This window comes from Portunus trituberculatus, chromosome 41 (assembly GCF_017591435.1).
Source record: "Portunus trituberculatus isolate SZX2019 chromosome 41, ASM1759143v1, whole genome shotgun sequence".
NCBI classification, from domain to species: domain Eukaryota; kingdom Metazoa; phylum Arthropoda; class Malacostraca; order Decapoda; family Portunidae; genus Portunus; species Portunus trituberculatus.
This window is the reverse complement of record NC_059295.1, coordinates 22,864,465-22,870,363: the sequence shown is the minus strand read 5'-3', so window position 1 is coordinate 22,870,363 and position 5,899 is coordinate 22,864,465. Positions and strand designations below refer to the sequence as shown.

Genomic DNA, 5,899 nt, shown 5'->3' with positions numbered 1-5,899 from the left:
AGAATACATGTATGAGTGTGTACAGTTTTGAGGACGTGGTGGTGGTGGAGGTTACTACATATGTGTATATTATGGAGGAGGTGGTGAACGTGCATGTGTGTATGTGTTTGTAAGGGCTTTGGGAGTGTGGGGCTGTGACGGTGGAGACCAGTGGCTAATGAATGTTTGAACGAGTATGTGTGTTTCTATAGCTGTATGTAATGAGCGGGTGTTGTGTGTATTCCTTTCTACCACCAAATGTTTACGGAAGTTAATCTTAATTGCTTTTTTCGCTTCTTTTCAGATGTGCCTTTTTGTTCCCGCAGGTTCCGCAGTGTTGCACCTGTCGTCTGTCTGTGGAACGTGAGGTAAGTGACGCTTCATTCACAGTCTTCTTTCAGGTCAAGTGTATAAAAATGTGCGTCATCGCTGAGGAACATTTCTGATTTATGAATAGCCTTGTTTTGCAGTATTCTTTCCACCGAGCCCGTGTGTGTGTGTGTGTGTGTGTGTGTGTGTGTGTGTGTGTGTGTGTGTGTGTGTGTGTGTGTGTGTGTGTGTGTGTGTTATGGCATAGATAATCAATAGAAACTCTGATATGCTCTTGTGACAATGAAAGGAAAACTGAATGCAAGAGCAGAATTAAAATTTAAAGACATAGTTGCATAAAAAGGTGCATATTTATAACTGTTCCATGCGCTTTGTGTTAGTGCGTTGCACGGGAATTAAAGGATGGCTTGGAAATATGAAAGCACAATCTATATATTATTTCTCATGACCATCTTAACATGATCTGAAAGTATTTAGAACATGTAAGAACGGAATTGAAAATATAAATAGAAAATTGTCGTGTCTGTTTATATGAAAGTTATAATATGCATGTTTGTATTGTCCTGTAATATTTGAGGCAGTGCACAACATTTTATCCCTTGAGAACCAATGATATACCTGGCGTTCGTCACCTTGCTTGTCACAGGAAGAGAAAGTGTAAGGCACGTGCATATAATCTTGGAAACTCGTTGATTCTTCCACTGGCTGACAACTGGATGGCACAAACGATAAGTGTAATTGTGTGGTAAGTAGCAGATATTAAGGATCGTCAGAAGCAAATCCGATAAACGACTGTGTATCTTTAAGTCCAGGCATACGTATAACCTCCTCCCCTTTACGTGCGGCACCACAAGCTAAGGAAGATTAAGGCCACGTAGTGAGTCAGACTTCATTTATTAAGTTATCTCCACGAGGGAATAGAAGTGTTTCACAATCTTCTCTAGAGGGACAGATTTCTCCGGTACCTGTTTGGGAGAGTGTGACGAGGAAGAAGGCTGATGTCTGAGTGTTATTTTTAGTGATTTTAAGTTCATGAGTGTGATATATTTGAAAAAAGGAATATTTATTAATGAGAAGAGGATTACTATATGATTATGGTATTGAGGGAAGATAACATGATTTTTTTTTCATATAATATAGAGGAAGATGACTTTTGTGAGTGTGGTATTGGATGAGAGATAATGATGCCGTCTGCTTCATCCCGTTTTTCTTCTTCAGCCTGTCATGCTCTGCTGTATGATTTTATTGTAAACATTCAGTATTCTTCTTTACTTCTCTGTCAGAAAAAAAAAAAAATCATGGACATCTTCCGAGGCTCAGTGATAAAGTGTGTGTCATCATAACATAAGGCACTAAATTAGCAGGTGATCCCGTAAGTGTTACAAGCTTTAGATAATTTTCTGCCCACTACTCAGTACTCTTGTGTAAAGATAATAAAGAAATGAAATATAATGTGTGTCTGGAAGAAAAAGCATAAAATTATTGACTTTCTCGACAAAAATAATTAATGAATTCCAGACCATCAGATGTGGTTTATTTATAAGCTTCTCACAACTGCATCAAGTGTATTCCTGTGAAGGCTGCATTAGGGTCACCACAGCAGAGCTTTGTGTTACCTCTTTCTCTCCTCCCTTGGGCCGTCGCGTCCCCATTTCCTCTGCCTTGCCGCCTCTGCCTTCTCCGCTTGTCTCTTAGTGTCCGTCGCTGCATCACACTCAGTCGATGTGTTAAACCTTGACACTCTATTATGAGTAACACTTCAGGATCATAATTATAACAGAAAATGATACTACAAACACTAGAATATTGCAATGAATAATTTGCTCTTTTTACTACCAGTATTGTTTTTCTCTCTAAAGACAACTCTCTTTCTTCACACAAAACTACATAGAATTAGCTACACATACAGTTTTTACTCAAGGTTTAGGTTTAGAAAAAATAATAAAAATGGGTCCAATACCAGCCAAGGAATCTCCATTTTTTTTTTAATTAGTTTAAGAACCGGCACGTCTGTGGGCCTTTTTTCTTTATAATTTTGTTGCCCTTGGCCAGTTCCCCGTCTTACAATAAAAAAAACCTGTAAACTCTCACCATGTTATATGTAGAGAACCTCATTGTCGTCGGTACTCACTCTTCTGTATAGCTCAGCAGACCAAGGATGAGTTGTTTTGTTTATGTCATAAGAGAAACTGGTCAAGGGCAGCAAAACATATAAAAAAGGCCCATTTCATTGCCAGTCCCCTTGCAGGTCAAATGGTTTACCCGAAAGAAAGGGATAAATGTCTTGAAAGTTGACATGAAGGCCCTCGTCGATTCATGAGTAAGTGTATCTTTAGAGTGGGCGGGTGAGTGACGCACAGGGAAAGCTGAAAGGTAAGGAAAAATGGACAATAAACATTAGGATAGATAGGCAGATTGGAGTCGAGGAGGGGATATGATGGGTGTGGTGGTGGTGGTGGTGGTGTGGAGGGTGACTGTTACGCTCTGATTAATGTTTAGCGATATGATGAAGGTCGATTTTTTTGTCCCGTGTCTGTTTAGTTGAGACTTGTTTACCAGAGAGAGAGAGAGAGAGAGAGAGAGAGAGAGAGAGAGAGAGAGAGAGAGAGATATCCTCATCATTTATTAACCATCTGCATCCCATCTCGTGACTTCTGTTTTTCCCTTGTTTTCACTCTCAGCGTGTCCTCGGCTTCATCCTTTCGACCATTCATTTCAAACGTCGGCCAACCTGTAAAACTCCCTTGAATGTATCGTGCACTCAAGGCTGGCGGTGTGTCCGGGGGCCTCCAGGGTGTCGTCAGCGCCAGCCCAGGAGCCATGCAGGTGGAGGGGGCAGCTAGGGGAGGAAGAGGAGGGCGCTCGTTAAAAGATCACCCACTCAACATCATGTCCATAACTCTTGTCGCTGCCTGGCTGGTTGACTCTTCCGCAAACTCAGATGTTATAATTTTTCTCATTTATTCTTCCCTCCAAGAATATGTCTGCTTGTGTGTGTGTGTGTGTGTGTGTGTGTGTGTGTGTGTGTGTGTGTGTTTGTTTCTTTGACTCCCTACAGCATGTGCCAGTGGCGTAATAAATCTGCAATTCCATTATAATGTCACTATTAGGGTGGTGAGTGCGCGACAGTAGTCCACGCCACTCAGCCATAAATCAGCCTTGTTTTTCGCCTTGAAACCACACACCGCCGCCACGCAGCAACAGCGGCGGCCACATCCCTCATCATAAAAGAGTGTGTTCTAGGCCAGCAGTGCCTTTAATAATAGACCTGACAAACGCCCCTCTCGTAAATCGCGTCTGGGAGTGTTGACGTCGTTTTGACCTTATAGAACGCCCTTTGAAACAGCGTTGACGCAGCTCAGAAATCGACATTACTACCTTATTTGTACTTGCACGTATACACTTGTTATTTGTTTGTACGTATAATTCTTGCATGACTGTCAGCTGGAACGTTACCTGATGATGTTTTTCCTTGTATATATCCCCCTTCCCCTTCCTCTACACCCCCCCGTCCCCTCTCCATACGTAGTAGTACATCGTCTGTGTAAAAGGACGCCGTGAAATGTTGCAGAGCGCGGGGTCGTATATTTTTACCCCCTTTAGTTGTTAGCCAGTAAAGTGCGTCACCACATAGCACGCCTTTGCGCCATACAAACTTACAACGCCTCTCGTGCCCTCGCGCTCCGTTCGTTCGTCCCCATTCACGCCACGCCTCGCTCACGGCTAATCCCGCCAGCACGCCGTTTTTCACCTCCACTACTCGTCCACACTCGCATCGTTTCGTCACACTGTTCCGACTGTTCCGAGCTCATCGCGGGCCATACTGGAGGTGTTATTGCCGCCGCTGCATCACCACCACCATACTACTGCCTCATCACGTCACGCTGCCACATCACACCACATCACACCGCATCACGCCGCACCGCTCCACGCCACATCACCACACCGCTTCCAACACCTGCTATTGCCTCATTTACCTGAATTGTTAACTGTCAGCTTGTCATATGCGCTCGTGTGTGTATTTTATTTCTGCTTCCTCTGTCTTTCGCTCATGATGTTCAATATACTCGCTTTATGCTACGTAATATATATATTTTTTTCTAATGTGTAATTTTAATATAAGTAAGGCACTAATCTAAACCTCCTTTTATTCGTTTTTTTTTATTTAACGTCTATTTTACGTTTAGGTTTTAGTTTTATTGCATTTTCTTATTATTTCGTTCAGTACTGTGATGTTTTTCCATATTCTTTCTGCTTACTGTCTGGTGATATTATACAGCTTCAGAAACGCATATGGGGGATTAAAATAGTGAAGACTTTGGCCATTAATTTTCTGACCTCCATAGATCCTTCCTAACGTCAATAAAATGGGCTAATCGTACACAAATCTCAAGGTAAAAATGTGTCCCAGTATTGAAGGGGTTAACTTACCGTCACGTTAGAGTTTGAACTTCATATATAGTTTATCGTCATTGCCGTTCCCATCATCATCATCATCGTCATCATCGTCATCCTCATCATTGTTATCTTCATCATCTTCATCATCATCATCTTCGACTACTAGTACTACACATCAATACAACTCTTTGATTCAGGTTTAGATAATTTACTATTCCATCCCACCGCCACTACACTCTACTAGTTACCACAACACCTCTCCGCTGCTGCTACTCGTACACAACTCACTCATACCATATTTCACCATAGGCACTCATATTTCACGCTTCTTATACTACCTTGCATTAATTCAAGTATCGCATTTGTAGTTTCCCAGCCCATCACGTTCAGGTACCACTCACTACAGCATGCTTCTCCACACACACACACACACACACACACACACACACACACACACACACACACACACACACCACAGTCTTCATTAATCCGGTCAACACACAACCACCGCACCGCTTCACCACTCTCTCTGGCACCACACACTCAGCACCACACCACACTTCATCGCACATACACCGCACTCCGTAAATCAAATAAGCACCATACCGCTACTGTCCCTCCTCATTAGAGTCCCAGGCAACACACACCACTCAGCACACACCATACACCACACACCACAAACACTCACCATACATGCACCAGGCTGCTACTCTACCACCTCACCACTTTCCCTGGCACCACACCACCATACACCACTAGCTTCATCATACTCACGCCCTCAGGAACATCCCCCACGCTGCCTCATCCTCCCGCCTCTCTTACCGTCCCTCGAGCACCCACCGCCGGAGCGTGCCCGTTGGCCGATACTGCTCAGCTCGGCTCCCTATACCTTCTCGCCCATCGACCCGAGCACTGACTCCTCCCACTACCTCCCACGGCGGAGACACTGACGCGGCCTCGCCCTCGCTGCCCCTCGCCGCCCCTTGCCACCCGCCCGCGCCACCTGTCACCCGCCGTGGCCCAGGGCAGGAGGTTAAGGAAGCTTCGCCAAGATAGGACATACACCTCTCTGCTCCTATTACTTCTTCTCCTTCTTCGCCTTCTTCAGCTCCTTCGCCGGTTGTGTTCGGTAAGCTGAGATTTCTCTGTTTTTTGGGGTTGTGGTGGTGGTGATTGTTGTTGTTGTTGTTGT

The 5,899-nt window shown here is 44.1% G+C and overlaps 1 long non-coding RNA gene across 1 annotated transcript; it reads right to left on the bottom strand.

Annotated features, from left to right (window-relative positions):
- Window positions 1-2,919: 2,919 nt before the first annotated feature.
- Window positions 2,920-5,563, bottom strand: LOC123516991. The gene is made up of 2 exons (XR_006678355.1): window positions 5,482-5,563; window positions 2,920-3,148 (listed from the first exon to the last, which is right to left on the bottom strand). It is a non-coding gene; the product is annotated as an uncharacterized LOC123516991 (long non-coding RNA).
- Window positions 5,564-5,899: the final 336 nt, after the last annotated feature.